Raw genomic sequence first — 12347 nt, 5'->3', positions numbered from 1 at the left:
GAGTAAACTACGATATGGCGTTCACGTTCGTATAAGCAAGTATAAATATGTGTGTGAAAAAGGGTATACACCGAATTATACAACAGGAATCTTTAAAATTAGAAAAGTCAACAATACATTCCCCAAAACATACTTACTTGAAGATTAGAAAGGTAATCCGATTCAGGGTGGGTTTTATAAAGAAGAACTCAAAAAGACTGAATTCCCGAAAACATTTCTAGTTGAGAAAATTTTAAAGCGAAGAGGTGTATACTAACAATTTTAATAAAATATATGTTTTTTACAATTTATTTTTGTTTTACTTATATTTACCAAAATCTCGATCAAAATAAAACTTTTCCAATTCAATTGACTTATAAATAAATAAAATATATAAAATATATAAAAAAAAATATATAAATTCTTTTACAATCATTTGCACAAAGCACATTCTTATATACCCTATTTGTTGATATTTTGTGTGCCCTTGATCTAAACATTGTCCTACTACCATATAGTGGCGTTCCAGTGAGTAATACATTTTTATAATGATCTATAGTTAAATTTCTGGAACTCACACCTTTTGCTTTATTTTAAGGGTGTTCAACTTCATCTATTTATACCCGTTACTCGTACAGTAAAAGGGTATTCTAGATTCGTTGAAAAGTATGTAACAGATAGAAGGAAGCGTTTACGACCCTATAAAGTATATATGTTCTTGATCAGGATCAATAGCGAAGTCGATTGAGCCATGTCCGTCTCTCCGTCCGTCCGCCCGTCCGTCCGTCCGAACGCTGATATTTCAGGAACTATAAGAGATACAAAGTTAAGATTAATCTTGAAGATTCTTGAGATCCCGGGACATCAGAGCTAGAAAGTTAAAATTAAGAACGAATTGTTTTCTTTCCATTTAGCCACGCCCACCCTAACGCCGACAAAACCCGAAAAACCAAAAATGCAAAAATCTCGGGACCTAAAAGAGCTAAAAAGTTAAGCTTAATGATATGTATTTTAGGGATGCCACTGCAACTTTCCAACAACTTTTCTTTATCCGGCAATGCCCACTCTAACGCCCACAAACCGCGGAACTCTGTGGCGTCTATAATAATATTATGAATGCCTTCGTTTGACGTTGTAAAACTCATTTCTGTTAATATCTATCGATTTACAAAAATTTTTCAAATCGGAACATTATTTCACTACTTATGAAGAAGTTGAGGTTATAAGGCCTCACATGGGCAGTGACGTCACTATCAGTTACTCGACATGCTTTCTCCGAAAATAGGGGGCGCTTGGGTATTTTCCACAAGCAAAATGAATATTTTAAACTTGTGTAAAACAGTAACAGGTATCTTATAGTCGCGGCACTCGACTATAGCGTTCCCTCTTGTTTATAACTATAAACTTTGGAGCATAGACCTATAAATTCACTTATTGGTTTTCCATTCAACTCATATTTAAAATATCCTAACCTCTTTTTATTAACTTTTTTAAAATTATATAAATCGCTTCTTCTATCTGAATAATCGGATGTATCAAATTTTGATTTTGGAGCAGTAGATTAAGTTTTATTGTTAGTTTTAAGGAAAGATGAAAAGAAATAATTATTTGAATACGCAGCCAAAATGTAAACAAATCACCTTAAAACCAATGTACAAAAGCTTATCAATTTCACTCAATCTTGAGCATAGCCGAGTTGTTGTGATCTAACTGATAAGCTTTTTAGTTCGTGGCTATACGAAATGTTATGCTGCTCTCGAGAGAACATTAACCGATCGAACCTCGAAGCAGCTGGCAGCAATAAACTTTGGAACCAACTTCGTTTCGTTTGTCTCGCTTTTTTTGGAAATTCCCCAGCCGCTAGTCGCAAGTCTTTTTTTGTTTAAATTTTTTAAAGTAATTTTTCCGGGAAAACTCTCCCGGATTTTCATGGCGCCCGAACAGGGACTACGGCTAGTTTTGTTATTAATTTTTGCGTCGGAAAAACAATCAAAAAACAGTGCACCTCTCGTCGTCTCGGCATCTGTTTAGTTTTTTTAAATTTGTTGGCGAAAATTCTAGCTGGTGGAATTCGGCGAAGCAGTTAAGTGTTGGCGAAAGCAGTTGGATACGAAAGGAAAGTGCTTGGAAAATTATGCCTAACAACAACCAGGTATTCAGTGCCAAAAATTAAAATTTGTGAGCACTCCACTTTATGTGTGTATGCGTGCATTTTACATGGTATTAATTCTTGGCACCTTTATATTAGAAATATTATTACACCCCAAATATACCCTAACTTCCGAATAATAAAATAAAAAAAGTGAACTGCCTTTGACAAAACTTACGGTGTTTTTAAATTTTGCGAGAATTTGAAAGTTTTATGTGCGTTATATACATACGCTGCAACTGCAAAAGTACAGCTATATCTACATATATATGTACAAACATACCAGCGTTTCGCCGCCAATTTCGATTCCCTTTTGTGCATTTGCAGAGCAGTTATTTGTCTGCTATACATAAGTGTCAGTGGCTTCTATGCTGTACATATGTATGTTCATATGTAAAACAATACATCGGTTAATTTTTAGCGCCAATTGCAGCGGCAGTGGTTTTCAAACTGTATATAGCCAACAGTTCCTACAAAACTCAGCAGTGAATTTAAGCCCTGCTCACAGTTTTATGTTTATATGTACATATTTGCCTGCATATTAATTCGGTAAATATGCAAAGATTCGGCCTGGAGAAAAAGTTTAATACATTTGTTGGTTTTTTTTTGTCGGTGTTTGTGGGCATCTTTAACCCGTATTGGATCCACTTAAATAGTTTGGACAATTTATTTGTCAAATGAAATTCAACATTTGTGCATTTTTCGGCTTTGGTTAAACGGCAAATACACATACAAACGTATTTTGTGCATTTTGGTGGTGCTTCTGCGCACATTTAACCCCTTATCCAACCCAATAAATTTTTTTTGGAGAAATTAAATTTGTTTAATTTTTAAAATTTAAAATTTAGATATTGTTGGAAATTTATTAAGGCAGCATTTTGAGCATTTTGGAAATAAATTTATTCAACCCTTGTGTCCGACTGGTTTTTACTTGGAGTATTTTATTTTTTTTATATTAACCTAAAATGTCTGAGAAAGAAAAGGAATCATCGTCAAAGCCTAGTGCTAAACTAATAGTGGCTATGCAAAAACACGGCAGGGTAATGAGTGACATTCAACGTATGAGAACGTCATTCGAGGAAAAAACCATTTCATTCGATAGGTTTCAAATGGAATACCGAATGCAACTTCTCGAATCATATTGCGAGAAATTGATGGATATTCAAGGAGATATCGATGTGCTAAGTCCTGTGAATGATTTAAGAGCGTCTGTTGAGGAGATGTGCATAATTACAAAAGCGTTATATCGGTCCGCAATGAGAGAATGCGAGCCTCAGAGACTTAGTCAAAGTGATATAGGTGGTTATCGTCATTCGTCTCAGTTGGCAAAAATGAATCTACCGAAATTTAGTGGAAAACATTCCGACTATAAAAATTTTATAAGTCTTTTTGAGAGTTTAGTTCATAACGACCCATCTCTAACAAACATAGAGAAATTTAACCATTTGCTAACATGTCTAACAGATGATGCATTAGGTACTGTGAAAGCTTTTCAAATTTCGGATTTAAATTATGAGAAGGCATTGGCTAGTCTAAAAAACGTGTACGATAATAAATGTTTGATCTTTTTTGACACGATTTCTCAGCTGTTTGACCTCCCGCAAGTATCAAAGCCCTCTGCATCAGGCTTGAGGTCTCTTATAGATGAAATATCGGCCCTCTACGCATCGTTACAGTCCTTGGGTAGTGAAAAGGAAATAAACAACGCAATTTTTATTCACATAGCAATGTCCAAAGTAGATCACACAACAAAATCCAAATTTGAGGAACAGCTAGATTATAATACGCTGCCTACATGGTCTGATTGTGCGACTCTGTTGAATCGGCGATATCAACATTTAGCTGCTGAAGAGTCAACCAAGAGTAAAGGGAAGCCTTACCAAGGTTCCAATAGAGGATATTCCAAATCTTCCTTCTCATGCACACAAACAGATCGCAGACCTGAATCAAAATGTCGATATTGCTCAGCGACAAACCATAGTTTAGGCAGTTGTCAATCTTTCATGACTTTATCAGTGATCCAACGGTTCGATTTTACGAAACACAATAGGTTGTGTATTAATTGTCTGAATCCAGGTCATCCAGTCAAGAAGTGCAAAGCAGTAAAGTGTCGCGTTTGCTCCAAACCTCATAACACACTTCTTCACAGATACGGGGTAGAGCAGAAACCAACTTCTTTGGGATCACTTCCTCAAGCGCAAGCCCCAGCACCTTCAGTAGCATTTGATCATCCCAATCAAGCCCATTCTTGTCATGTTGCAACTAGTGACCAAGTTATTCTTGCTACGGCTGTTGTTAAGGTACGGGATAGATTTGGACAGTTTCAATTATCACGAGCTCTTTTAGACTCAGGGTCTCAAATAAACTTTATGACCGAGGACTTAGCACAGCGTTTGCGGTTACGCAGGAAAGAATCCTATTTGAATATCACTACTGTAGGGAAGAACGACTCGGTAGTACGGCACAAAGTCCACGCGTCGATTCATTCTCGCGTCAATGCTCATAGTTTCGCTACTGATTTTTGGGTATTAAGCTCCATTTCATCATATCAACCAGATAACGAAGTCAATTGTGCACAGTGGAAAATTCCACCAAATATTGAATTAGCAGACCCTCGTTTTCACAAGCCTGCAAAAGTAGACTTACTAATTGGGGCAGAATCCTTTTTCGAACTTCTCAGCGTAGGTCAAATAAAATTGGGTTCAGAACATCCTTCAATTCAGAAAACTTTATTAGGATGGATTGTTTAGGGAAAGTACACTCAACGCGTATCGAATAATGCTCAAGTATGCAGCGTCACTGGTAGTGAAAATATAAGTTCTCTCGACTCTCTTGTAGAACGTTTTTGGGAATTGGAACACGTCCCGGAGAGATCGAAGGTTGTGTATACAGCTGAACAAGTTGCTTGCGAGCAGCACTTTGAGAAAACAGTACACAGGCTTTCGTCAGGTCGTTTTGAGGTTAAGTTGCCATTTAAGACAAATCCAAGTGTTTTAGGCTTATCCTTCGAAACGGCAAGGCGCAGATTTCTTGCGTTGGAGCGCAAGCTTGCAAATAATCGCGAGTTACATGACATGTATCAAGAGTTTATGAAAGAGTATCTTAACCTTGGGCATATGTCGCTGCTTCCAACACCTCCTCCAGGACAAAAATATTACATTCCACATCAATGTGTCCTGAGACCTGATAGTAGCACCACAAAGTTGCGAGTTGTTTTTGACGCTTCAAGTAAAACGTCAACCTCCATCTCATTAAATGAGATTCTAATGGTGGGTGCAACGATTCAGAGGGAGCTTTACGCTATTTTGGCAAGATTTCGATTACACAAATATGCCTTGACTGCTGATATCTCGAAGATGTATAGGCAAGTTAACATTGCCAATGAAGACAGAAATTTCCAACTTATCGTGTGGAGGGAAAAGTCGACGCAAGCTCTCCAAACCTATCGCCTCAACACTGTCACTTATGGAACAGCCTCTGCTCCATTTTTGGCCATTCGTTGCCTCTTTGAACTGGCAAATATTTACTCTGAGTCACATCCTGTCGCATCAGAGGTAATTTCAAGTGACTTCTATGTAGACGATATGCTCACAGGAGCAAACAGTTTAGAAGAGTTGGAAGTCATTCGCAAAGAAGTGACCAAGGTGTTAGAGTTCGGGGGAAGGTTGTTAAATGCACAAATTCCGTATGATGGCAAATTTCCAATATTACTGTCCTCAAAATCAAAATCGCTATTTCTTCGAGACCTGCATCGTACTCATTACCATGCTGGCTTCAAGGTGATGGTATCACTTTCGAGACAGCAGATAAATTACAGACCAATAAAACATAACTTAATTGTGCATTTTGTATTTAATTGTGCTAAAGCTAAGACAATCGAGAAATACTGACAGTTAGTCACAGTCGATAATAATTGCTACAGTTTTTTTCTATACGATTTGTTTATTTTTCGGCGGTTTAAAATCATATCATATAAAGCGTCCAAACCTTCCTGGAGGCCTTCGCCAGTTATAGCACAGGTTGGTTGTATATACCACCCACTGAATTGCATGCCGTTGGAAGAAACCCTGCTATGTTTAATACTATGAAAGCAAGTTTTAACGTCTCTCTGATTTTATTGAACCGCGTCAGAATTATTGCACGAATGGGGATATATGAATGTTGGGAATGCTCCTCCGCCAATCGAGGATTTGTCATCCTTACCTTCAAGAGCGGGGTTTATGTGGATCATTGACGAATGCAAGTGACGCGTTTTGTGTTCTTTCAACGATGTTTCTGTAATACTTTGGTTTAAGATGCTAGAGCCGATTCAATTAATTTTGGAGGAAGATTCGGAATTAGGTAGTGTTGATACATTCGGCATAGGGTTATAAAGTTCATTCATTCATTTAAAAGTTTTTCCAGCTCCTTTGCACCACACGCGTTAGGAAGATCTTGCTTATTTGCCAATATCAGCACCGGAACACCCTGGTTATCAGGGCATTTTGCAGTGCGCAATAGTTCCAGTTTTGCTTCTTCCATTCGTTCTCTGTCTACAGAATCAAGAACAAACAATATGCCATCTGTGCAGCGTGTATAGCTTCGCCAAAGTGGTCTCAGTTTTTCTTGTCCACCCACATCCCAAACTAGGAAATTAACTCCTTTTGCCTTGCCAATAGTACCTTGTACCTTTTCGCAATTAAAGCCAATAGTAGGGACAGTATTTAAATATTGATCAAACTTCAGTCTATATAATGCCGTTGTTTTACATAACTACATGTAGGGTTGCCTGTGAGGGCAACGCATCCAATAAATTCCCATTCTTAACCAAAGGCTTTACCATTGTGGCACCCATTATCTTAGTAAATATCCGCTTTTAAATTACTATGCTCAAAAGTACTTTCATGTGACTCGATGATATGGGTAATCAATGCGCGAGAAGCGTGCACGAAAGTTGTCCGTAGCTGTGTCCAAATACAAACCAGTGCTAATGGGTCAGATAATGGGCAATTTGCCGATAGGGTCAAGTTAGCACGCCCCTTTTTGGTTTGAGGGGTAGATTTCTGCGGACCATTTTATGTGTCACTAAAGATCCGCGGTAAACCTCCTATCAAGACTTATGTTGCCGTTTTCGTGTGTTTTTCGTCAAAGGCTGTTCACCTTGAGCTCGTTGTAGATTTATCCACTGACAGCTTCTTATCTGTTTTTAAAAGGTTCGTCGGGAGGAGAGGGCTGCCGCAGAAGATGTACAGCGACAACGCCACGAACTTCGTGAGAGCGAGCAACGTGCTCAAGGATCTGAGCGCAGCGTTTCCCCGCAGTCAGGAACAGTTGAGAGGATACGCGGCTCAGAGAGGCGTCGAGTGGTATTTCATACCGCCGAGGTCACCACACTTCGGAGGACTGTCGGAGGCAGCAGTCAAGGCCGCCAAACACCGGCTGCTGCGAGGAGTCGGCAACGCCAAGCTGACAGCGGACGAGCTCAGCACCCACCTGGTCGAGGTAGAAGCGCTGCTCAATTCTCGACCAATCGCGTCGCCAGGCAACGATCCCAACGATGGAGAGGCCCTGACTCCAGGACTTCTGCTTATCGGACAGCCTCTAATCACGCTGCCGCAAGAGTCCGGCACAGGCGGAATCTCCAGCAAGGCCAGTTGCGGATATTTGAGGCGGTGGCGAATGCTGTCCGATCTCAAGCAGCAGTTTTGGGCCAGCTGGTCCAAGGACTACATCGCCAGCCTGCAGCATCGCAACAAGTGGTGCGTCGAGGGCCGCGATCTGGAGGTCGGGTGCCTGGTGCTCGTGCACGAGGACAACATGCCCCCGCAAAGGTGGCTTACAGGCCGCGTGATGGCAACAACGGTCGGTGAAGACGGAAGAGTGCGTGTGGCGGAGGTACGGACGTCAGGAGGCGTCATCAAGCGCGCCATCCACAAGCTGGCATTGCTGCCAGTAAGCAACGCTCCTAACGAGGGAGTAAAAGCGCCGGAGGCCTTCAACGGGGCCGGAATGTTGGAGCAGTAGATTAAGTTTTATTGTTAGTTTTAAGGAAAGATGAAAAGAAATAATTATTTGAATACGCAGCCAAAATGTAAACAAATCACCTTAAAAACCAATGTACAAAATCTTATCAATTTCACTCAATCTTGAGCATAGCCGAGTTGTTGTGATCTAACTGATAAGCTTTTTAGTTCGTGGCTATGCGAAATGTTATGCTGCTCTCGGGAGAACATTAACCGATCGAACCTCGAAGCAGCTGGCAGAAATAAACTTTGGAACCAACTTCGTTTCGTTTGTTTCGCTTTTTTTGGAAATTCCCCAGCCGCTAGTCGCAAGTCTTTTTTTTGTTTAAATTTTTTAAAGTAATTTTTCCGGGAAAACTCTCCCTGATTTTCAAATATCCTTATAAAAATAATCAGTTTTTATAGTATAGATAAATGAGTCTGTATCCATGTAATTTAAAACAAAATTTTCTTGAAATTTGGGTTTCATGTATTGGCAATGAAAATCAAACATTTTCCATTTTTATAAGTCCAATACAGCAAAACCCAAATACATTGGCTTATCAAATACCACAGAAAGTTTTTTTCATTTAGATGGTATAAAATTCGTCATTTAATTTAGTTGCACTATGAAAATTGAATTTTGAAATTAAATTTTTAGCACAATGTTTTTTTCGACCGAGTTTATGAACATCTGAAGACTCCCATGTAGTTACCAACTTAACCTCTACACGTTTTTCAGGATTTTCCATAGTTTTCCCATAGACCGAGATGAATGGATTACATAATTTTTTTGTTCCCGAGGTCAGCTTTTAATTTTTGAACTTTATCCTCTTTAGATTCCTTTGATTCCTTTGTTGGATCAAAATCTGTTAAGTATTTGTTATTTGCCTTTGTATATCTATGACAACATTGTACTAAGCCCCTCAAATGCTATTATCTACTAATAACTCTAGTTGAATGTTTGTGGTCTTTAACATGGCTGCCCAAGATAGACCTGGTGTAGTAAAAACTGAGCAACTGAGGGTGTAATGAATAAATTTGTAATCAGTTTTTAAATACAACTCTAGATAATCCTTTAGAATTGAACAAGAAAATTGTGACCAGACATTATGTGCGTGTTCATAATCAACTTGAGAGCATTCCTTTTCTGTCAAGTTACTATAGAATGCTGCTCTTGATGGTAGGGAAGTTTCCTCAAGTCGACTAGCTGAATCTAAACATTCATAAAGAAAGATATCTTTTTACACTTAAGCCTGAATTCTTTTTCATTTAAAAAAAATGTGTTTACTGTATTTAACTGATCATCAGTTATATTAGAAGCAAGGCTATCTGAACTTGATGGCATAAATCTGAATGTGTGAAGAAATCGAATTTCGAAATTGTTTCCATTTGAAGTTTTTATTGTTTTGGACACCAAAATACATTGTTCTTTATTTACTGGGATTGCATTAATACTACCAGGAGTTTTAGCCAAGTCTTCAATAAATAAATGACCATCATATCTACAAAAAGTTATGAAAAAACACTGTAATAAATGTATATAGTCTATACTCCAAGTTACATTTAGAATGAGCTGCACCCCTAAATAAACCTGTTAAATGGCAATGATCCCTAACTTTATCATTTAATAATTTTTTTTTCAAATATGACAATTTAATGAATCCTAAAATTCAAACTCGTCTTTAGGCGTCATTATGATTGGTTTAAAATTTTACAAGACAGTCTACAAAATTTGATCATGCGTTACTACCTGTTTTTATTACAAATTTATCTAGCTTTAAATCAAAGGCACACTTAATATTATATAATAACAGTATTAGAGAATTCAGACAAAATGCTTTCCGATTCCTATATTTCGGGTATAGGTGATAGGAGTCGTAGTTCATTCCGTTTTCCCCAAGTGCTCACTATTACCCTAAAAAGGCAAAAAATTCGGTAATTGGGGTCTCAATATAGACCCTCCCTAAATATTGAGAAAAATTATGGAAAAACACTGGTATAATTTACATAGTCTATACTCCAAGTTACATTTAGAATGAGCTGCACCCCTAAATAAACCTGTTAAATGGCAATGATCCCTAACTCTATCATTTAATAATATTTTTTACAAATATGACAACTTAATGAATCGTGAAATTCAAACTCGTCTTCAGGAGTCATTATAATTGGTTTAAAATTGTACAAGAGAGTCTACAAAACTTGATCCTGCGTTACCACCTGTTTTTATTACAAATTTATCTAGCTTAGAATCAAAGGCACACTTAATATTATATAATAAGAATAAGCTTTAGGTATATGAGAGTTTAAATTGAATAATTTTGGGCTTACTTCAATATTTCTGGGCTCCAGTGCACATGCAAAGTCGGCGTACACGACGAATGGAACCTCAACCTGCTTGAGGTATTGGGTAAACTCCAGAGTTCCCTTGTGTAATTCCGGTAGCTTGGAGACTTTTCCACTCAGATCCGGAGAATTCAGACAAAATGCTTTCCAATTTCTATATTTCGGGTATAGGAAAGTATTTTTCAAGCCCTTTCCAATAGTGTCCTTTATACGATTGTAAGTTAAAAACTGCAACTTTTCATTAAAACGCTTAAAAATAAATTTCCACCCCTCCGCGCACAAGCAGATATCAGCACACACTTGAGGGTTGGGGTGAGTTCGCAGCTCCGCGCACAAGCAGACCCGAGCGCACACTTGAGGGTACGGGTGAGTTCCCAGGTGGACTCACCCAAGGATAGCAAAGGGTCATGTCTTTCAGAAAACCAATGGAGGGAGGATCTTATAGAATACCTGACTCAGGCGCACACATACATACCGAGTATACGTGCATCTTTTAAAAACTATAACTTATGGGTTTATGATTTCTTTGCCAGAAACCATACTGACTAAAAGGGCCTGCGGGCCTGTGGTGAAGGGGAATCCTAATGACTGGAGACGACTAATAATGGGTTTCGGGGTGGGGAAACCATGATTTAATCAGTAATGTGTGTCCTTTTTATCTATGTGTTGGAATGGATCTTCCTCATCGGTACCACATGTCATGTTTCCACACACATCTGGGGTTCCCACTCAACCATACACACGCACACACGTAGACAGAGGCTTACATATATAGAAATTAACAGTGTGTTTTGAGAAAATTCAACCCCTTAAGACGTTCCCAATCCTCCTAATTACGGTCAGGAATACATTTCAATATTCCCAAATAACGGATAGGGGCGTCGGAAAACTAATCATGACACAATCGTCACATTTTATTACTTCTTTGAACACGTGCACTGATTTTAAAAACTGTAATTTATGGGTTTATGATTTCTGTGCCAGAATCCATACTGACTAAAAGGGTGAGGGCGAATCCTTATCACAGGAGACGACGGATAATGAGTTTCGGGGTGAGGGAAACCATGTTTTTATCACTATTGTGACAGCTTAATAGCCCATAATTTTGTGCCAGAACAAGCTTTATTAACCTACTCTCACCTCAGCGATGAAGCCAACGTAGACAGTTTTGTTAATTCACTGGATTTTGTACTCGTCTCTGCAGATCGAGTTTCAACACCTCATACTATAAACTCACAATGCAATCAAAAGAAGTCAAATCTACAAATCGAACAGCTCGTCCTCGAAAAGCGATGCTTACGTCGAGCATGGCAATTTCACAGATCGCAATCTGCTAAGTGAAGCTTAAAACATGCCTCACGTCAACTTGCTAAAGCTCTACAGCAAGAAGAAACATATGTCCACAGCCGCTACATTGAGCAATTGTCAACTAATAGTACAAAACATTCACTATGGAGAGCTCAGCCACCTCTGAACTCACCGAAAGAAACCGTGATGCCTATTAGCAATTCCACGGGCGGCTGGGCGCTCAGTGACGCAGACAGAGCCAGCACGTTTGCCAACCACCGTAAAAATAAAAAAAATGTCACTAATGCGTTTACTTTGCCGACTCTATCATATGAGCCCCAGCCTCAACATTAGCCAATTGAGTTTCGCCCAAACAAAATCGTAAACATCATCAAAAGACAACTGAATCCGAAAAATCCCCGGGCTGCGACCTCATAACTCCCAAAATGATCATTGAGCTCCAATACTGCGCCATTTGCACTCTCACACAGATCTTTGATGCCATCGCAAAACTTTGCCACTTTCCAGTGAGATGGAAAAAGTCAATTATAATAATGATAGCAAAGCCGGGAAAAGACCACACTATCCCCACGTCATACAGACCT

The 12347-nt window shown here is 38.8% G+C and overlaps 1 pseudogene; it reads right to left on the bottom strand.

The window, feature by feature from the left end:
• Positions 1-6044: 6044 nt before the first annotated feature.
• On the bottom strand, positions 6045-6996 carry LOC108109341 (annotated as a pseudogene).
• Positions 6997-12347: the final 5351 nt, after the last annotated feature.

The sequence above is a fragment of the Drosophila eugracilis genome, unplaced genomic scaffold (genome assembly GCF_018153835.1).
Source record: "Drosophila eugracilis isolate 14026-0451.02 unplaced genomic scaffold, ASM1815383v1 contig_1162, whole genome shotgun sequence".
NCBI classification, from domain to species: Eukaryota; Metazoa; Arthropoda; class Insecta; order Diptera; family Drosophilidae; genus Drosophila; species Drosophila eugracilis.
The sequence above is the reverse complement of the archived record's forward strand: the minus strand, read 5'-3'. Positions and strand labels throughout refer to the sequence as shown.